The 22396-nt window shown below is 48.5% G+C and overlaps 1 protein-coding gene across 2 annotated transcripts in view; it reads right to left on the reverse strand.

Moving 5' to 3' along the window:
- Positions 1-22396, reverse strand: part of SMPD3 (sphingomyelin phosphodiesterase 3) — a 78158-nt gene that overhangs the window by 49274 nt on the left and 6488 nt on the right. The gene's annotated exons all lie outside the window — the stretch shown is intronic.

Raw genomic sequence — 22396 nt, forward strand, 5'->3', positions numbered from 1 at the left:
GGGATGATGCACTAGTGAGTGGGCACCGTGGAGGGTAAGGGAGACGCTGGCCTGGAGGAAGGCTCAGGCCCCTGGCCTGGGCACCGGGTGGATGGTGAGGCCTCCATATGAGATGAGATGGGGAGGACTGCTATGCATTGGGGTGTCTCTGGTGGGTCCGGGTGAGGCAGGTACCAACTGAGGTGCCTGAGGGGCTTCTAGCTGGACGTGCCCATGAGAGCAGGGGACATAAAAGTGCACAGTTAGGGAGAGAATCAAGTCAGAGGTAGAAAAGTGAACGAGGCTGGCATACAGGTGGCTGGTAGGCCGAAGAGTGAACAAGCTGCCCGGGGAGCGTGCACGGTGAGACCCAAAGAGGGCCAGGAAGAAGCTCCAGAAATCACTGACATTCGAGTTCGAGTTCGAGGAAACACTCTGTGGAGAAGCCTAAGGAACTGGTTGAGAGGTGGCTGGACAAGCATGGGGTCAGCGGGACCCCAAGATGAAGTCTGCGGGGATGGGGGCAGCAGGTTGCCTTAGAGGCTGGGCTCACAGCTAGGTTAGCCTGTGGGTGGTCGAGAAGAATTCCACCCGATCAGCGATGCTGACGTTCGTGCTGTGGTTTCAGCCAACCGTTTTTCTGGATAGAAGTTTCAAAGTGGGCTTCTGGGGGGTTCCAGGAAATCTGTCTATGAAAGCTATCTTAAATCTTAAATTTTCTGTCTGCTAGGACTTTTTAAATTTAGGTAATCTGAAAAGCGTAACCACGGCTACTGTGTTTATATTATTTTAATCTTGACTTTAAAAAATATAACAGATGCTTATTTTAAACAGTAAATGAAGTTCTACTTTACTGTCTTTTATACTCTTCGGATGAAAAGCCTAATTTTAAAAGCTCTATAAATTAGATATGTAATTTGTAGACTCTTGGAGAGTGTACCTCTTCAGCATTTTTTTCTCTTTTAGGTCACAGAAATCTGTCTTAGACCATTACGTGTTTAATGTGACATGCTCTGCTTTGCAAAGCAGGAGAGAAAGGGGAGCTTTTGGCTCAGATATAGCAGCTTTGCCCCCAAATGTGTTCAACAGCCTGATTTAGCTCTGAAATGATTGATTATTCATTGGGCAGCTATTTAGAGTTCATCAGACTCCAACTGACAATCATGCAGGGCAAGGGCTGCTAGGCGAGCCCAGGCTGAACCAAATGGAACCTGAATGGAGCTGTGGATTCTGCCTTGGGGCGGCCCCGAGACCAGACCTGCATTTAGAGAAGTAATAAGGATGCGTCCCCACTGTCCCTGGTGATCAGGCATGTGCCAGTTGCTTCCTGCTGGGCCATCAGAGGGGACCTTGCTGTGAGTGAAAGCTCTCATGGGGCAGGGCTCAAAGCCGCGCCCTTTTCCCTGCTAGGTGCCTCCCTTCTTATCTGCCCTTGACCCCTGCAGTCCCTCCCCATCTCCCCCTCCCCAGGGCCTCAGATTCTGCGCTGTCCCAGGCGTACACTCCTCATCCCCCCTTCCCTCCACAGGTCATTGTCGCTGCCCCAGCAGGGTTTGCCCCCAAGCCTTGCTGACCTCATCCAGCATATCACTGAGAAACTGCAAAGTCTAAGCCTAAACCCACTGTCACCTCCTAACCCTGGCAGGTTTCCTCTGAATGGCACCACCCATCTCATCCCCTCATTCTGCCTCCTCTTTGTATGCTTAGCAAACAGTTTATCTTGGCAGGTTCAACAGGAAGCAATAACAATGCTAAAGCCAGGCGCTTGATGGACCTTTTATTTCTGAAGCTGTGTGTGTGTAGGTAGGTGTACCTTAGGTGGGTGTTTAAGTTTCCAGGCTGAAGTTATTGCGTCCCGTGCTAAAAGGAGCAGCCCGTGGGGCTTCAGGCCCTGTCGACCAGTGTGTCAGAACACAGGCAATGCTATATTCTGGGGGCACCTTGGCTGCTCCTAGGGTCTGCCTTGTCCAAGCCCAGGTGGGAGGCCTGTGTCCTGGGAAGACGCTTCTGTCCCCACAAGAGCTCCGTGGCTGGGAAGCTTCTCATGGATTGCAGGGGCACTCATTCACAGACGCTGTCCCCAAAGGCTCTTTGTTGTGGCTGCTGTCGTTTCTGCCCAGACCCCACTTCAGGGCCTGCACACCCATCTGCTAGAGGCTGGGCCTATCTCACAGCCATGTCCTTCCCTGGGAATTGCCCTCAGCAGAGGTGAACAGTGTTGCTCAAGGTTTAGGCCCCACCTGGAGTTGGGCCTGTGGCCAATGACTGGCTGCTGGGGAGGGGGCACTAGGGCCAGGCCCCCTAGCCTCCATTTGGGACAACTCTGAGGGAGCATCTCAGCTCCTGCGTTCCCTCCAGATCACTAAGGCCTCAGGTGCAGTCACATTCTGGGTCAGTTTCTCCCTCTGCCTGATCCTGTCTTCTTTACTTCCATGCACTCATCATCCAATCTGCACACAACCCGCGGCACCCAGTCTAACACAGCTGCCATGGCTTAGCTAAGAAGGACGCTGGGCTGACTCTCAGCCCCTCAATCTCCTTCAGACCCACCCTGGCCATGTGCGCTGGGGCTGCTGACATGCTGCAATTGTTCTGTTACGTTCTGGCCTCCCTAAGAGGTCACTTGGGAAACAGTTGTTTTTGGACTTGAACTTAGGAAAAAATTGTGCTTCTTTGGGCCTTTGGTCTGTGTTTGATTTGTGTTTATGCTACTAACACCAACAGTTGGGGAAGAGCTTGTGTTTTCTTTGCTTTGGCTGCTAGGAATCTCAGAGCCCAGCCTGAGGCCCATATGTTGCAAGACAGCCTGGCGTCTTCTGAGTTCCCTTAACACACCTTCCTCACGATTATTGTTTGTGTTGTTTTGTTGTATCATACAGCTCTCTCTGAGCTGCCTCAAAGTCAGGAGGTGGGGTATAAACAAATAAACACATATAGACAGCCATCGGGTTGTCTTGTCAGATGGCCCTGGATGCTGCGTCCCAGCTCTGGGCTATTTGCTAAGTCACAGTTTCTCTACACCACAGTTTCTTCAGTCAAGGAGTAGGACTGATGCCTGAATCACAGAATTAGTTTGAAGATACGTACAATAAGCACATGCCTGGTCCATATCAAGTGCTCACTAAATGGTAGGCCTTAATGACACTTTTTTATAAATTCGTGTTGCTCTCAAGAACCTGCCCTTCCATGGGGTTGGATCTTTCTCCCTCTTTCCGGTCGTGTTGGCTGTCGGCCAAGATGCATTTCTAGCTTGTGGGGTTTTGCTTTGTTGTGGGAGAAAGATGCCCAGCCAGGCACCCACAGCTCTCAGCGGACTGTGTGGACCAGCCGAAGAGACAGTACAGATGTTCACTGATTGTTAATCCAGGCAGGTGGGTACACAATTAAAACGCCCACAATATAAACGAGCACCTACTTGGCTGGAGAAACACTAAAAATAAAACTCTCTATGTAAACTGAGCCTTCGTAAAATGAAAAAAGGGTTGTAGATGAGAGACTGGTGATGAGTAATTTAACCAAGACGATGTAAATGTAGGCCTTTGAATACTTTAAATATAGCCATCTGATATAAAAAGAATTGCACTAAATATTTTAAAGCTGAGATCTTTCCTAGGGTGAGAGACTCACTTTCCTGATGGGGACATGTTCCCCAAAAGGCAAGTGGGGAAGGCAACAATAACCTCCATGTTGGCACCACACCCACTCCAGGCAGCTTAGGAGGATTCTATGCATTTGTAGTCTACTCTAGCACCCCATATGCCACATGTTACCGTGCAAACCCATTTGGAACCCATATTGGAACAGAAAAGCTTATTTCAAGGGGGAAGTGGCTTGGGAAAGAAAGTCTTCCTTTTGTTCATTACTAAAGTCATCTGCGGCGCCTGGCTCTGTCTCCTCAGAAATGCCACATACATGGGCTGCACCATAGTCTGGGGCTCATCAGAGATGAGTGTGAAAGTGGAGTTCCTTGTCTTTCTTGGAAATGAGGAGTCTGAAGCAGGGAACCATCCCTGAGCCAGATCTAGGACAGGCCTCCTGGGTGCATCTTCCTTGGGAAGACACGGTGACGGTGTAAGGGCAGGATGCTGAAGAGGGGCTGAAGGGCAGGATGGAGAGTGGATGGCATGAGGGCAAAGCTGGGCACAGAGCAGGCCCTGGATGGTCTATTTGTAGGAGTGGGCCTCAGGAAAGGGGGTGGGGGGAGGAAATAGGGGCAGGCTGGGGGCAGAGCAAGTGTCTGGGTGGGCCATTGAGTCCTGGCTGCTGGAGGAGGGGCCAGGTGGGTCTCGCGGGAAGTTGCCTCGGAGCTGGTGTGATCACCACTGAGATGGGGAGGAGCCCTGGATTCGGTGCCTTGCCGGGACTGACTGCAGTTCTGAGACATGGACCGAGCATATTCACCAGCCTCAGGAGTTGGGCTCAGGCTGCAGGAGCCTTCCTGTGAGGCATCAGTCAGTGTAAGACGGACAGTCGATGTCTGGGGGACCAGGGACCCCCTGCTCTCTCATCCACAAGTAGCCCCTTGTCTACCACATATGGGGACAATGTCCCCCTCAATGCACAGCCTGAGGAAGGAGGCAGCACGGGGCTGCATTTTCAGTCTCTCAGCATCTAATGACTGTTTTTAAAAACCTGTTACCTACACATTTCCTTGCACCTCCAGAGTTTTGATGAGTGAGAAAACCCATGTGCGTGACCTTCCTCTCTATAACAAGAAGCTTCGTCCCTTCCTATGGAAGACAGAGGGTCAGAGAAGACTAAGGAGCCCGCCCCCTGCCCAACACCGCATGGAAGCCTCCGGGTCCAGTTTCTGAGCACTGGCTGGTACGTTTCCCCACGTGACGATGGTGATGGTGAAGAACACATCCTTATTCCTAAAATGAGTATAAGGACAATCATGATAAAGGCAGCACCAGGGAGTGGAGGAGAGAACGGACTCTGGAGCCAGACGGCCTGTGCCCACAGCACTGCACAGCTCTCATTAGCTGCGGGAATCTGGAGGCCACTTGCCCTCTTCGTGCCATGCTCCCTCATCTGTGAAATGGGACTCCGTGTAGCTAATGATGGAACGTGTTTAGAAGGGGGCCTGGCCTGTGGCCGTACCTTATAATCATCACTGTTCTCACTAGTGATACCGTTATGGTAGGTGTGAGGCCTTTTCATGTACTGTGCCATTTCAATCTCACACTCCTCAAGGGGGAAGGTAGGATTATTATTATCTCACTCTGCAGACGAGGAAACTGAGACTCAGAGACTTGCTCAAAGACACCCAGCCTGATATGGAGCCTGTGTGTTCGTCGGCCGGCTAAACCTGGCGAGGCTGAACAGCCTGGTTACACAGGGTGAACAGGAAAGCTTCACCACTACCTGACAGACCTCCCATTATCCTTGCCCAGCGGGATGGGAGGTTTTATCACCTCTACTTAATGCAGGTAGATAATGGCCAAGTGAGTTAAGTGGCTCCTGCACAGGCTTGCCTCCAGCTAAGCTGCCTTTGAGCCAGCTGAACAGGACCGCTCTTCAAAATCACATTTTAACTACTCGGCTGCCTCCATTGTTGTGTGCATGGAGGCAGCTGCCCCACAGGCCACCCCACTTGGCGTGTGGCAGTGATTAATGAGGATATTTTGTGCTCACGTGAAGCCTCTCAGCCGAGGCCTCAGAGCATTTTGCAAGCACTAATTAAGCTTCACGGTGGTGGCTCAGGTAGGTGGGGTCCCTGGATCCACCTTACATGTCTTCAGCTAAAGCAGAAAGAGACCAGATCACTCCCCCAGCAAGCCATGGCCTTTAGCTGGCCAGGCCCCAGTGGGCATTCCCTGTCCCTGGAATCTGGCCAAAATCATTTGCAGAGAAAAGACTCCCTCACTGTTTTTCCAGACTTCAAAATAATAACTAGCACGCAGAGGCCATCTCCCATTTGAGATAGGCCCAGGCCAACAGCTCCATGGCTGGGTCCTACCTGGTGCCCACCCACTGGCCCACCTGGGTTACCTAGGGTCTAATGTAGCTCACGGCCTGCACCTGCCAACTTATCAGAGCCTGCCACACATGTGCCTGGGGTCTTAGGGGCAGGCCTGTCCCTGCAACACTATCTGCACAGTAACCCCACCCTCTGTCCCTCACCGGTTTCACCCTTATCCCCAGCTCTGCCCTCACACATCTGCCACCTGCTCGCTGCAGCTGTGACATCCTGGAGCTTGTGGGGAGGCAGGCAGAGACTGCATCACTCAGTAAAGAGCTTGGGCTTCCACCCAAGGATAAGGGGGAACCACAAAAGGGAGGGATGTGATCAGATTTGTGCTTTGGGGAGACATATCTGTGGTGAGGGTTGGGGAGGCCAGGGGAGCAGACGGGACTCCTGTTGGCTGTGTCAGTGGATGGAGAGAAGGGGTTTGAGGGGCATTTAAAAAAGGGATCGACAGGATTTGGTGACTACCTAGAGGCAGGCAAGAGGGAGACGGAGGAGGCCTAGATGGACCTCCTGGCCACTAGACAGAACCACTCCACTGGGCATTTGTGCCCTGTGTGTGCGGCACAAGGCTTCGTAAACATGTGACACACTTGGCCATGTTAGTGCAAACCAGCTCGGAGAAGCCATGTCAGGTAGAACTGCCGGGTCCAAACCCCACTCCCGTGACTGTCGTCTTCCAGGCAACACCACCCTTCCAGCTGGGCCAGGGAATGAGACCCGACATTCAGAGCTCAGCCTCCATTCCTGGGTGGTGGACTTTCTCGAGCACCACGGAATTAGACCCACACACGAGTCTGGTGGTGGACATTTGCTCTCCATTTGATGGACAAAACCCAGGCTCAAGGGTTAAGTGACCTGCCTGTTGTAGGCTAAATAGTAGCCCCTGAGAGATAGCCATCCCTGGAACCTGTGACAATGTTACCTCATATGGCAAAAGGAACTCTGCAGGTGTGATTACGTTAATGCTCTTGAGCGGAGGTTATCCAGGTGGGCCCAGTGTAATTACAGGGGTCCACATAAGAGGGAGGCCAGAACAGCGAAGGTGGGAAAAGGTGATGGTAATAGAAGCAATGTGCTTTGAAGATGGAGGAAGGAGCCACAAGCTGAGGAATACAGGCAGCCTCTAGAAGCTACAAAAAGCAGGAAAATGGATTCTCCCCTGAAGCTCCCAGGAGAAACACCAGCCTGCTGACTCTTTGATTTTAAGCCAGTGAAATTAATTTTGGACTTCTGACCTCCCAAACTGTAAGATAATAAATTCCTCAGGATGATCCAGCTACAACAGAAACCCTCCGTAGGAGCTGCGATTTATTCTGGGTGAGGGAAAAGGTTTGTTTTGATTCTGCAGAGGCTCTCACAAAATCTCTCCCTGCCCAGAACTAGGACAGCCATAGATGCTGGGCCTGGCCCTCAGTTGCACTATGACCTGGGCCAGGGGTTTGGGTAAGACAGAGACAAACCCCTGAAAAGGGGCTGGAAGAATGTGTGGAGGGCAGAGGGTAGGAGTGTGTTCGGAGGAGAAAAACAAGCACTTAGCTGTTGTCACAAAGGCATGGGCTCCGGCTGTTTGAGGCCCTCCGTGAGGGAAGAACTGGTGGTGAGGCATTCTGCCCGCTCCTGAGGGTTTCTGTTGTAGTCTCATGATTCCAGGGTTTGGGGGAGAAGGGAAGGGAACTTTCTCCTTAGCCACACACCTGAGATGACTCCTTTTAACTTCCAGGGAACAGGGAGGAATCTCTGCCTCCCGTAGACATATCTGCCATGGAGAGGTGAGCTGGGAGAGCCTGGGCGGAGCTGTTCCGGTCCCCTCACTAAACTGAAGGAGTTCAAGTTAGGATCTCTGGGCCCCTTTCAGCTCAAAACGTTGGCTTCTCCTTGAAAAGAAACAGTTTCGGCAACCATTGTACATGTATGCAGTACTTCCCCAGTTTATAGGATTTTATATGATCATTAACATTCATATACTCTGTGGGGCTTCGCAGTCATTTTCAAAGATATTAGGTCATTGATCTTCACAACGACCCGTGAGAGGCGTACTGGTATCATCTCATTTTTTAGTTGAGGAAACTGAGGCTCGCAGAGATGGTGTGATTTGTTCAGGTTGGGTGTCAGAGCTAGAATTCTGCCCTCCTTGCCTCCTTTATGGCACAGAAGGGTGTCCTATTCACCCCTCTCCTGTGATGTGCTCTGTGACTTTTCCTGGGGTTCCACAGGGAGTTACCAGCAAACTGGGTTGGGTCTTTCTTCCTAGGGGTCTTATTCCTGCACCCTACACCTTTGCTTCAGGGCCAGACAAGGGGCTTCGGCCCACCCCATTCTTGCCCCACTAACAAATAAATTTGGCACTATTCCAGGCTCCGTGGGGAGCTCTGAGCATGGAGGAACAGACTGACACAGAAGAAGCAAGACATGGAGGCTGATAGGGGTGGTTCTGGAGCCCAGCAGTGCCTGAGGGAGTGCTGCAGAAGCCACTGGGGTGCTGTCCAGCAGAGCAGCGCTAGGGAGAGGGAACCTCTAGAGGCCTCAGTAGGGGTTAGGCAGCCCACACTGAGGGGTGACATAGCCCAAAGTGAGAGGGTAAGAAGTGGAGGTGACCTCTGGCTTGGGCTACAGAGGTCTCCTGCTCAGGCCAGGCTCTTCCTGTACAAAGCCAGAGGAGCTGGCTCTGCATTTTCTGGGCGTGGTCTTCCTCAGTAGCCCTTCTCTTTGCGTCATCATGAGACACCAGTGAGCCTTTCAGCGTTCTGGCTGCTGGGCCACAGATACAGGAGCAAAGCATGTTGGTGCCGAGGGGTGACGATAGCCCTCCCTGTCCTGGCCGTTGGGACCATTGTCTCTTCTGATTCCTCTTTGGCCTGGAGTCCTGCCACGTCCTACTTCACTAGAGTCTCTGTGTGTACATGACAGAATGTAATTACCCTGCGGATGTTACCTCAGGGCTTTGACTCCTGAGGCCTCCTCTGGGTCATTAACTCTGCGCTTCTGCCCGCTGCACTCACCCCTCCACATGGCGTCACAGGGGCCCCGGGAGGATCAGCATCTCCAAAGAGCCTGGTGACTCCTGTGGAGCATTGGTGCTGTGTGCCAGGGGCATTTGGCATCCTGGTTAAACTGTCAGACCCTTACGTCAAGTTGAGCCCAACTCTACCATGATCTGGACAAAGTAACTTCACTTCTGAGCCCCAATGCTTCATCTGTAAAATGGAAGTGATCGCAGCAGCCACATCATAAGATGGTTGAGAGGAAGAAATGAGAAAACCCACGCAGAAAGTTTCAGCGCTGTGCTGGGCACCAGAATGCTCAATGGGTGCTATGTTGTTCTTCAAAGCTATTATAAACCAGAAGAACATTCTTAAGGAAATGGTCCCTAACAAAACATGCGGAAACCTGATAGGAAGGTGTGGAAGAGAAGCCTGGGCCTCAGCTGATGGGATGGCACCCACCCCACTCATCATGAGACAGTGGGGCTTACAAGGGCCAGAATCAGAACCCCTGGCTTTGGATCTTTAGTTGTTAACTCTTAGCACATGAGGAATAAAAAGTGAACCTCGTGGACATTGCTGGAGATGCCCTGTAATTAGGGCTGGAACTGATGAGGGAGGACATTCCCTGTTCAAAAGAAATAGGCTGTCTGGGGTGGAGGTTGTGTGGCAGGAACCCTGCGTGCCAAGAGGGTCTCCTCCAGTTGGAAGGTTCAAAGATTCCACGTGAGAGTCAGTGGCTGGGGATACCCCAGGGGCCCAGCTACCTCAGCTCTTCAAGAGAGTGCTTGGTTCCCGGGACACATGGCAGGAGAGAGGGGCAAACTCCACTGGATGCCACGAGGACAAGGAGAGGCCCCTAAGGAGCCGGAGTGGTGTCACTGACCATTGGAGCAGATCCAGGATGGGAAGAAGGAACAATACAAACCATGGGGCTGTGAGGACAGAGGGAGAAAGGTGGAGGCCCCATGGGAAACAACAAATCCTAAGCCCTTTGGATTGTTGTTAGAGCTGCGAAGAGATGAGGATGGGTAACCTACAGGTTGGGAGGCGGGTGGATACTCAACAAGCTGTTTGACTCAACAAGCTGTTAGATTGAGCCCAGGCTGGTGTGAGTGGTGGGGATCCGGAGAACAAGCAGTCCTGCTGAGAGAGACAGACAGACGTACACTACCCAGCAGGGATGGCACCTGGGTTTGCCTGCTTTCCTCTCTTGTGGTACGCTTCGAGGAAGTCAATGACATGCATTTCCCTGAGGTTGATGACATGCCCTCAGCATAGCCTGGCTTTGAAGGGGGTTCAGAGGGGCACTGAGCAAGGGGGTTTGACCAAAAAGGGACGCCTGATACTGACCATGAGCCAGATTTTCCTCAAGAAAAATAAACTTCAGACTTCAGAGAGTAGAAAGAAGGTGGAAATAAAATGGAGGCTCCATCTGAGACTATCTTGTACACTATTAATAACCCTGCCCCACTTTTCCAAAGTGCATAGCATAGTTCTAAGCAGGGTCTGTATAGAATCAGCCATGCAGTCAACATGTTTGCTAAATATCCACTAAGGTTTAATGTAGAACCAGGCCCCATGGGTGCCAGACACAAGTGTACATACAAGGAAACGAATGTTGAGTCAATAACCTCTTTTGATCTTTCACAACCCCATTCATTATGTCATTACTGGGGCTGGGCACTGGAAGAAGAGGAAACAAAGAGTAGTGAGCTGGCTGGCCAAAGGCACACTGATATCCAGTTCATGGCCATACCAAGAAGATCTTGTGGGTCTCCCTATGTGACCTTGAGCTGACCCCAGCTGGCCTAGGAGCTCACTTCTGCTTCGCTCCTATAGAAGTGACCTATTGATGTGACTTTCCAGGGGTAACTCCTGAAGACCAGAGGGAGAGACATGCTTCAGAAAACTGTGAAACAATGAAAAGCTCTTAACAATTGATTTAAAATCAATATGGTGAGGAAATAGCACCCAAAATAGAAATATCCCTGAGAAGCCACGGGACAGATCTACACTCGTCACTGCTGTTTCTGTCACTGCCCTCGTTTTCCAATCCCGACCACATGCTTGCATTGAGATCCTCATACAGACTCAGGCCTCAACCCTGAGCTGTTGGACAGTTTATCAATAACAAATCCTAAACTACATTTATGGGCTGCTTCTCTCTGCCAGATACTTTACACTTGCTCGTTTAATCCTCCCATCAATCCACTTAGGTCAATGTGATCATTCTCATTTTACCAATGAGGAAGGTGATGCTTCCTAGGGTCACTCAGCTCCCAAGCTTTAATCAGATTTAAATTCATCTATCAGATTCACACAAAGATGGTCTTCCTGCTTCCCTGTGATCATAAAACTTGAGCTGTCAGGGAAGAACTGGGAAGAATAGTGAATGCATTCAGTGAAAGGAGGAGGACCCTACGATATCTGAGGCCCTGAGTAGCACTGCCTGATAGAACTTTCTGCAGCAATGGAAGTGTTCTGTATCTGTACTGTCCAGTATGGTAGCCCCTAGCCACACATCACTGGAGAGAACTTGAAATGTGGCCAGTGTGACTGAGAAACTGAAATTTTAATTTAAATTTAAAAAGCCACATATGGCTACAGGCTACTGTCCTAGCACTACAGGCAGAAACCAACAGGATGATTCTGGGTCAGGATCTGTGTAACTCTTGCATTTGGGTCACAAGAACAGGACAGGAGGTTGAAAATGACTGGCGCAGGGGGCCTTGACGCACTGTGAGCTCAGGCCTCAGTGAGTGAGGCCTCTGCAGTTATCTCTGGATGTGGGAGCTGCGACATTACTTCAGAGAAAAGGAGGGAGGAGGCAGGGCAGAGGGGAGAGGGGGGTTAGAAAGCAGGGGCAGGTACGAAACAGGTTCACCTGAGGACCTAGTCCCTTGTTCCCTGTGCTAAAGCCCCAGAAATGCAAAAGAAAGTTTTCAGAGAGCGAGGAGGGCTCAATGCCAGTTAACAGGTCTGCCCCAAAGGGCAGCACCTTCCTCTTCCTCTGCCAGGTGCCCTAGACTTCCTGGGAGCGTCTGTCCACCTCTGCCTGCTTTCCATTTCTCTGTTTGCTTTGGAGCATCTGAGCAGCCAGTGCCTCATCCTGGGACATCAACATCACCGTGGAGACAAACTCACTTGACTCCACTGACAGTGACTATCGGCCCATGATTTTCCAGCTCAAAGGCCCTTTCGCTTCTGTGAGCATCTCCCGAGAAGATCTGGCCATGGAAAAAAGACATGATCTGGGAGCTGAGGGCAATAAACTATGGTCGGAAAGATGAAAGACAAATCCCTGACCGGGGCTTTGGAGACAACAGGATCGCTGCACAGGCTGCCTCAGCCACTCTGGCACTGGTTTGTAATTGAATGCGCTCCTCAGCCCACTCCCACCCCACCCTGCAGATTTGGGGGGAGCAAGTGCAGTAGCAGAAGGGCCTAGACCACTTGCTCCAGAGGAGATCCTTGCCTTGGCAGCGGTGGGTTTACCCTCTTATCCTCATAGGGTCTTGAGTCTGGACTAAAAGGGAGGAGGCCAATAGCAGAACTGGCCCAGGGCCTTCTCAGGAAGTCATGCTGAGAAGTGGAACGTCTGACCCTTTTGTTCTGATTACGGAAGGAGAAGAAACAGTGACCGTGTGAGGTTTGCAAAAGACAGTCTCTGAGGTCCCTATAGCATAGAGACCTTCATCTGTGCCTTAGCGTGGACTAGGGGTCGGAGAGGGTCAGATTGGGTTCCTGCCTGGAGGAGAGGCAGACAGGGGTGAGGGTCTAGGTCACTGCAGGGTTATGACCTGGAGTTGGTCCTGGCCTACCAGGTACCCTGAGGTAGGGTGTATGGAAACCCCAGGGCTGTATTACTGGTGATGGGCTCCAACATGGAAAAAGCCAAGGCCTGTCTGCTTTCCTGCTGGATAGAGTGGGCTGAGTCCAGTCAATCCACCTGCCAGACCCTGCATTTGGGGTAAGGGTCCATGTAACAGGCTGCCAGAGCCAGGCACCAGTCACGGCTGCGTGAAGGCTGGTTAGTGCTCTGTGCTTGAGCAGGATTGTTCTGAAAAACTCAGTAAGCCTTTGTTTCTGGTGACCAGGGAAATCTGACTGCTCTGGAAACCCTGGGGCTGAGCTGGATTTCCTGAGAAGGATCTGGTGGGTTGGGGGGCAGTGGGCCTCAAGCTCTACAACACTGATTCCAGGAGAACTATTGTTTCTCCTCTCAGCAAGAGCTTGGGTTAGGAGAGAGGAGCTTGGGGCATATGCGATGGGCATCACGAGCCTTTCCTCATTGGCCTGCACTGGAGCATGATGACTTGGAGCCTGGCTGGGGTGGAGCGGGCCTGTGGCACCCAGGGCTGTCCTACTTATCCTCGTCAGCAATGTGTCTCTATAGGCCCTTTGGGCTGTGTCCTTCCAGGTTCTTTTCCAAATGAAAGACTTGAGGACCAAGGGAGAAAACTGTCCCCAGGACCAAGCAGTGGGTCCACTCTTAGGAGAGGGGAGTGAAGTCTGGGTCTGCAGCGAGGAAAGGAACTTAAAGTGGGGCCAGGCTTCCAGCGTTAATGTAGAGGAGGTGACACTTGCGATCAGCTTTGTCCTGACAGCAGCAGAAGCTGCCCTCCTTTCCTCCCAGGCTCCCCACCTGTCCCTTTCCCTCTTCCCTCTCTGTCCCTCTCTTTCTTTCTAGGAATGCATAGGAACATTTTTCTAGAGGTAACACCGGGCCTCAGCCAAGCCCACCATGGTGTCCCTCTGTGAATATTTGTTGTAGATGCTTTCTGCTTCCTCCCCCATCACACTATTTATCGACTGCAATGCCTGGGCCATGGGTTGGGATTCTGTGGTGAGAATCAATTTCATAGATGTCAATAAACTAAAAAGAGGATTAATTTAGACTCTGAGCATGATAGCCATTTTGGGTCAAGTCCACATTTCATTTCTGAATGGACTCTGGCTTACCTATCCTTTCCCTGGTCCAGCTCCTCAGTCTTCATTTGGAGCTCAGCGCACTGAGTTTGGCCACATGTCTATGCAGAAGCCTTGGATTAATTTCCAATCCTGGGGGTCTCTTCCCTCCAATTACCCCACTGCTCGTTGTAACCAAACAATATAGAAGAGAATTTGGAAACACGTCCAAAGTGTGTTTCCAAACACACTGGAGGCAGAATCACGCCCCTCTTGTAGCAACAAATTCTGTTTGGTTTTCCCCTTTGATCTGGGGCCATATGTGTGACAGCTGGACCAGGACACTCTATTTATTTATTCAATTAATGTTAGATGCATCTCCATGTGGCCTTTGAGTCTTCGAGAGCATCATTTCCAGTGGCTGCAGAATGTCGTGTCAAGTGGCTAGATGTACATTATTTAATCATTTGCCTTCTGTGCACATTATTGCTGGAAGTCGGGTCACCTGACCTGATTTTGGCTCATAATGCACATTTGCCAGTCCCAGTGCAGAGACGTGCAGAATTGGAGCCAGAATTCAGATGCGTTTATTCATGAAACATTTATTAACTGTCAGCTACAGGCAAGAAATCGCACCAGGGAAAGGATGGGATCTGGGGGAATAAGAAAATGTGGCTGAGGTCCCCAGTTGCTTGAGAGTCTGATTGGGGCCAGGAGACAGGCCCCCTGGTCTCACATGATGTGAGGGGATGTTAGGACTTCTGCCCCGGAACTTATGCCTGGTTCTGCGAAACTAGGTTCTCAAATAATTGGGACTTGTCATTTATTTATTTATTTATTTATTTATTTATTTATTTATTTATTTATTTATTTATTTATTTATTTTAAGGAGGGCGCAGCTCACAGTGGCCCATATAGGGATCGAACCAGCAACCTTGATGTTATCAGCACCATGCTCTAACCGACTGAGCTAACTGGCCACCTGGGACTTGTCTTTTAAATGTTGGTGCATCCCCATTTATTTGTTACTGATGATAAAATAATCAAGTTGGGGACTCATTTACCTAACAAACAGATTCCAGGGGCTTTTCCTATAATCACTTCAATTTCAGTCATCTATCTTCTCATGTTTCCTGAGTGGGAGAAGAAAAGACGTGGAGTTAGAACTGTACTGCTGGGAATTGTGGAAAACTGGGAGTATTTCCCACATGGACTCTCCTCCATCATGGGCATGGGCAGCGGCAGGGAGGCCAAAAAACGCGGTTTGATCTGAGAATAATAATAACTGTTCACTGAGCTCCTGCTGCATGACAGACACTGTAGTAGGCGCTTCATGTAAGAAAACAATTTTCTTTGCAACACTGTTTTATGGCAGGTGTTATTGTCTTCACTTATAAGAAAAGGAGGTTGTGAATGAGAAAAGTTAAGTGACTTGCTGGTGGTTACTTAGCAATACCTCTTCTCCAAAACCAGATAGCTGCATAGGATTTCATGAAACCCTTTTACCACAGTGCTCTCATACATGTTTGCCTTTCAAAATAAAATGGTAACTGGATAGCAATCCGGACCCAGAAATGCAAGAGAAATTACATGCGATAATTTTAGAAAGCTCTCTTACAATAATTTACTTTCAAATGAGAGTATTACTTAGAGCTGAAATTGATAAGAATATATGTTTAGAATTAGTACTTAAGTTTATTTTTGTCATTTTCATAAGAAACTGTACCTTTAAATTAACATACCACATCAGTAGGCTAAAACCTGAACTCATCCTCACTCTTTTTGCTGGTAGATTAAAGACTTCAGGGTATTTACAGACTTTCTGCTCTGCCCTGAAAAGTCAGGAGGCCAGACCCGAAACCACTGACCGGCAAGTCTCGGCAGTAGAGCAGGGTCTGTCCACTGAACTGGTGGCTGGATGTGTGTGGTGGGCAGAGGAGGCTTTGAAGGACCCAGGATGAGCATTCCAAGGGCCAGGGCAGCCTGGGCCTGGATTTTAAATTTAACTTTGTTGTTTTTCTTGATTACTGCCACAACCATAATTCATAGTCCCGTAAGTCAGACCATAGGTTTTGTTTTCAAATAGAGAGCCATGCTCAAGGTGCTGATTTATTCTGATTCTTTCATAGGAACCTTCTTCTACATCAGGGATTGCCTCATCAGTCTCATCACCACCCTCTGGGGCACTCAATCCCTGTGCCCCACCATCCAGTGCTAAGAGGGGCTTCGCTGATGGTGTCCTCTGCAGGCATGTCCACCATGCCTGTCCCACATCTGTGAGGTGACAGCTAGTCTGCAGGCTGATGTATACCCTTGAAACTCTGTGATGAGTTTGGAGCTAGAGATGAATTCGGAAGTCCTTGCCATATAGAGGGGAACTATGTCCCTTTACAAGAGTAGGTGAGGTCACCAGGGGCGTGGCAAAGGGGGAAAGCAAGGGGCCTGGAGTCTGTCATGAGGCAACGACATTTGAGCTGCCAGTGGAGGATGGAAGGGTCCAGAAGGCACAGCAGAAGAGATGGGAGTTGAGTTGGGAAAAACAGTGTCCCGGAAGGGGAGTGGGGGTGGGGGGGGTGGGCTGCAGAGGGCTTCTAGGAGGAAGTGGCCAGGAAGGCCTGCAAGGATTCCTGTCTGCCGGTCCTGTTCATTAAATTTTACCCAAATCTTGAAAATAATAAATCCGATGCTATGGGGATGAGTTTTACTCAGTGTTTAAAAATTCATTTCTTTAAAGTCCTTAGAATAATATATACTCATTAAAGAACATTTGAAAGGAAAAATTTAAATACTTAAATTCCAACCTTTTTAAACACACCAAATGTTAACTTTTTGGTCTGTTTTCTTTCAGTGGCTTTCCATAGGTTTTTAGTGGTTTAGGGTTTAAAAATGATAATTATACTGTATATATAAGTTTGTGCTCAATTTAACATTTATATCACCAGCACCAGTTTATGATGGTCTTTTAAAAGATGGCAGACATCGTTCAGCCTGGTACAAAGTTCAGCACCCACCTTCTAATTCCATCTTCATTGTATTACTCATTTCTGCTATATTTGTTCTGGCTTACTTAATGTCAGGTTCTGAGAGTAGTATGCGCATTTACTGTCTTCATCTTGTATTTCTAAGGTAACAGGTTTTGCCTCAAGTATTTTGAGGCTAAAATACTGAGTGTACAAATGTTCAGAACAGTTATGCTTTCACAATTGCTCCTATGAATATGAAATTACCCTTATTATCCTGCTCATTGCCTTAAATTGGGCTTTGTCTGATGTAGCCACTCACGCTTTTTCTATTGTTTGCGTTTACCTGGTATAGTTTTGCCTCCCCTCCAGTTGTTTTATTTTAGGTGAGTCTCTTGTATTAATTTAATCTGGAAAACTGTCTGCTGACAAGGGAATGTTAAGTGCTTACATGTATTGTCATAAGCATTTTGGGTGGCTTCCTACCATCTTGTTTTATGTTTTCTGCATTTTCTTTCTTTCCTGACTTTTGAGCCATAGCTGATGATTTCTTTTATCTTCTTCAGTGAGTTGGAAGGGAGACATCTTGTTTCTCACTCCACTGATCTGCATTCTATTGCCTCTAATGCATGTTTTGTCTCTGTGTTCGGTTTCTAAGCAGCTCTCCTTATCTCAGCTCAGCCCTTCTCATCTCCTTTAGTGGAGGCAACATCCTCTGCAGACCGATTTTAAAGGCCCTATGTTGATTTTTCTTTGTTTGCTCATCTGGGGAGTTCTACATAGCTGGAGCAGGAGAGCTGAGGGCTACTCCCAGGGGGGACTGCTTCCTGTGAGATTGAAGGGACCATCCAGGCCCTAGCTACAGTGGGTGTGTGTTTGGCGATGGTGAGGGGACAACGCAGGAGGTGTCATCACCACCGCCTGTGGAAGCCCCAGGGAGAGGTGCCTGCTGGCCCTGGCTGAGAAAAGCAGCCTGAGCAGACTGGTCCCAGCTGGCAGGGATGAGCTCTCTGCAGAGAGAGCATCCCAGGGCTGAGGAACCAGAGTGAGGGGGTGGGAGGTGATAGACCCAAGTTGGCCAAGTCCTAGCTCTCACCTAGACAGGTGGTTCAGGGCCTGTCAGTCTCAGGTGTGAAATTTCTGGGTGCATGAATTATTTTAAAATATGCTTTATAAGACTTGTAAATGGAATTTCAGTGAAGGCTAATTTAGTACTTCCATTTGTCTACTCTCTTAACCAGGTACTGCTCTAATGCATTGTATATTAAAACACTCTCTCTGGGGCAATTAAAAGCCTTAAATGACTTGCTGAAATCTAAACACTGGCTTTTTTTTTCATTTATGCTAGACAGTTGCTCCTTTGTATCCGCTAACACAGAGGTGCCAGTTCTTGGGAGGGCGCTGCCACCCTCACAGACAGGGGAGGGCTGGAAAGGCCAGGTGGGGCTGGCACCTGGGGAGGACAGCTGGTGAGGGCCCAAAAAGGTTTCTAGAGAGCCACAGGCCAGGCAGGCCTTTCCTTTTCAGTGTGTGCTGTCACACATGAATCATAAGAGGGGGCAATGGCCAGACGAGCCCTTAACATTCCATTAGGACTATTTGTCATTCCTCATTAATGGTAGATTTATAATCACTAGGAACTTATTGCTGGACAACTTGTCAAAACCTGTGTTGCCTTGCCAACCTGTATGTTTATCCTTCCAGAACTGTGGAGGGTATCTGGAACTTTCCAGAGAAAACAGGGTGGTGCCATGATCTCTTTCATCTTCTATCATCTTGTACATCAAAACACCTCCTTTATTTGTCAAGGGACTGTCTCATATCTGTGAAAGTTACCTCCTGTCTGCCTCACATTTTTCACAGAACTGCAGGTGCCTCTTGGAAGAGGTGCCACCTCTGTGTGACCCTCCTTCCTGCCTTTGTTTTCTATTGTTATGAGAAGCATAGCTACTGAGAGAAATCTGGTGGTCAGCAGCGACTACAGCCATTAGAAAAGGTATCTTTTTCTTCTAACCAGCCTAAGTAGAAGAGTTTGGTTTCCAGTCCCTACAGTAGGCTGAGAAAAAAGCAGGATGAATTCAAGATGGCAAGTCCAGAAAAATCTCCTTTTGTGAAACAAGTTCTGCATGGAAGGGGGCACTGACTGATAGGTGCTGCATACAGAAAGGTCTGTGGGATTTGCAATGCTTCCAGATCAGACCCTCACAGCAACCACCCTGGGCAGTAGGCACTCAGGAGTGTCACCGGGGAATCATGAACCAAAGGATAATAATGCCTGCCTCCCGAAGCACAGCGAAAAGGCCTCAACCTAGGGGGCAAGCCTTCTGCCTCCTCCCTTGCAGAAAAAGCCCTCCTAAGCTTTTTGCCTGGATTTGGGCACTGCAGCTGTGCTTGGCATCTGTACTTCCTGCCATCCCCTGCTGCCTGCCACTTGACATAGATAGCAATCCTTGTAGCAAACCTCCCACCCTTCTACTGCCTGGGATGTTTGTAAAGCCCAAATGAAAGAAAAGGCCATGCACGTTCTTTGAAAAGTGAAGAGCACTGGTAGGAATGCTAGACTGTGGTGCTGTACGGCCATGCCCTCCACAAGCTTGGGCTTTGGGCATGCTCGGTGAGCACGTTCCACACTGCAACAAGATGCCCAAATTTAGTGAGATGCCTTAAACTGGTGGTTTCCAATTTCACATCCCTTCCTTTGCCTATGAACTTTTTTGTTTCTCTAACACTTACTAGCCTGACAATCAAGGCTTTCCAAACCCTTCTTTCCAAACATGTATTTCCTACTGAAATCCTCTTTTCCATTTCAGGGTCCCCAGAACCCCCCATTGGCATTCCCAGCCCTGTTCATTTGATCACAGTGTTTCCCTTCCGTCCCCAACCAACTCACCCCTCAGAGCCTCTTCATTTTGGACCCACCCTTGAAGACCAAGCGGAAGACCACTGTACAAGCTGACCCACAAATCACCTCCCCCTTCTTCAAAATAACAGTTGTGCTGCTGGTCCTGCTGACCATGAACCCGGGAGGCAGTGATCACAGTGGTTCAGAGCAGGTTCTGTAGTCAGGTTGCCTGGCCTAGGGTCCTGGTCCCACTTCTTACTGCCTGTGTGACCTTGGGCAAGTTTCTTAAAGATCCTGTGCATTGCTCTCCTCAGCTATAGAATAGGGGTAATAATGGTAGCTCTGTTATGCATATAAAGTTCTGAGCACAAAGCCTGATGCACTGTAAGCACTCGATAAACGAGGATTCATATTATCCTAACATTTTCTTATATGTTGCCATGTAATGGCCATAAGAGTCCAGGAAAAGCAGATGTTATTGCCCCAGATGAGAAAAATGAGGCACATTTTCACAGATGAGGAACATTTGCCCAAGGCCACACATTTGATGGTGAAAATGAGATTCAGACTCAGGTCTGTCTTGTGGGGATCCACAGCTTTCCCCCTGCCACCTACCTTAATCAGTTTCCTGTGGTTGTTTCAGCCCTTGTTCCTTGGTTCTCTCAGCACATGGGCATCTCTACTCTCCCCAACCAGACCCTGGGATCCTCCAGAGCAAAGTTTCTCAACACCCCCACACACCCTAGCTATGCACCATTCAGCATTTGTTGAGTGAACAAAAGAGGGAAAATGAGAAAAATGCATTTCAAGACCAAACCCCATCCTAAAAGAACTTAGTAGTGGTACTTAGGTCCCCAGAAGTCAGGGACCTCCCAACAGAACCAGGAGTAAGCCAGGCACTTCCCCACCTCAAAGCACCCACCGCACTTTGACCTAGGACATCTATGTTCCTCTCCTGCCAAAACACTTCCAGGAACCCCCACATTTCCTGTGAGACTAGTCTGAGTGTTTTCTCTAGAGTCCAACATGCTCTGCTAACAGAAGTCTTCACGGAGCTTTATATATATATATGTTTTTTGTGGGTTTTTTTGGGCACAGAAGGCAAACTTTCAGGGGAGGCAGAGAAGGTCAAGGACAGCGACAACGTGTGCCCTCAGGTCTGTGCAGTAAATGGACCCATGGCCTACTCTAGGAGGCAGGAGAACCTGGTTCTCCTGGGGGTATGATTTTCAGATGTATGTCCCTGTATTTTTAAAGCAAAGCTGCACGTAAAGTGCTCTAAGCACCAAGATCAGAATGTCAGAAGTTCAAGATAAATATGATGTAGAACAATGCCTATTTTGTTGCTTGCCTTATCATCCCAGGAAAAGAACCTCATGTGTGTGAGTGGGACAGAGAGAAGAACGTGACAGATCGTATAGTGTGCCCAGCGTTACTGAGATCCTAGATTTTGGTGTAGACACACTTCATCCGATGAAACTGTCTTTTCATTCTCCTCAGAGACTGAGCGAGGATGGGGAATGAAGCAGTGGAAGTATAGAAAAGACAATGGAGATTCTGGACAGAAAATTCTCTTTTAAAGAAAGAGTGTTCTCTGTTAAAGAACACCCGAAATCCATATAGTGAAAACTACTATTTTTTTAGTGCCTACTATGGATTTTATTTGCATCACCGAATTTAGTCTTCAGCGCAACCTTTAAGAAAGGTGGTATTATCTCCATTTTACAGAAAAGGAGACTGAGATTCAGTGTCTTAATCAAGGCCAACAGGTAGCAGAGTGACTTTGACCTCGTGTGTCCGACTCCTGTCAGATCCTGGCAGGATCTTTCTCCTGCAGCACAAGGCTCACATTTCCCTGAGGAATCTTAGAGTCCAAGAGACTCAGAGCTCTTGGGTCATCTGTTACAAGCACTTTCTAGTCATCCTCTTCCTCACTCATTAGCAGAGGTCAAGACCTGTGCATAATGCAGTTAGCTAACAAAGAAACAAATTTGTTGTATGTTAATGTAAAGGGCTTGTAATCTTTCCTCAGTATCTTTATCTGTCAGAAAATTGGGACCACCGTCAAGGAAATTCAGGTGCTTAAACTTAGCAAGTGGTTTCAATCACATCTTAACTAGTAGTAAATCTTTGGCTTTATTTATCTGAAAATTGTTTGCTTGTTCTCCTTCCTGTTGCTCCTGTTTTCTAAGATTCTGTAAGTCCCTTCTGATAATAACAACAACTAAAATTAATTGAGCGCTTACTATGTACTAGTCACTGTCTTAAGTGATTTAACCTATAACTGAGCAGGTAGGCTCTGTTATCATCCTCACCTCACTTTACAGGTGAGGAAACAAAAGCACAGAGAGAGTCATCAACTTGCCCAACGTCACACAGCCCAAACAACAGAGCCAGGATTCATCTAAGGCTAACTGATTATAGAACCTACTTTGCTAAATGCCTCAGTTTGGAAAGAAAATTTCCTCCTAAATGGTAGTACTCTAGAATACCACTGCCCAGTAGAAACATAGTGTGAGTTATAAATGAAAACTATATACATAATTATAAATTTTCTTTTTTTACCATTATTGAAGTATAATTGACAAGTATATAATTGTCTTAAATAAATTTTCTAGTAGACACATTAAACAAGTAAAAATAAACAAATGAAATTAATTTTAATAATGTTTAATTTGACCCAATATATCCAAAATATGATTTCAACCTGTAATCAAGATTAATATTTTTAATGAGGCATTTTATATTC

The sequence above is a fragment of the Rhinolophus hipposideros genome, assembly GCF_964194185.1.
Source record: "Rhinolophus hipposideros genome assembly, chromosome: 21".
NCBI lineage: Eukaryota > Metazoa > Chordata > Mammalia > Chiroptera > Rhinolophidae > Rhinolophus > Rhinolophus hipposideros.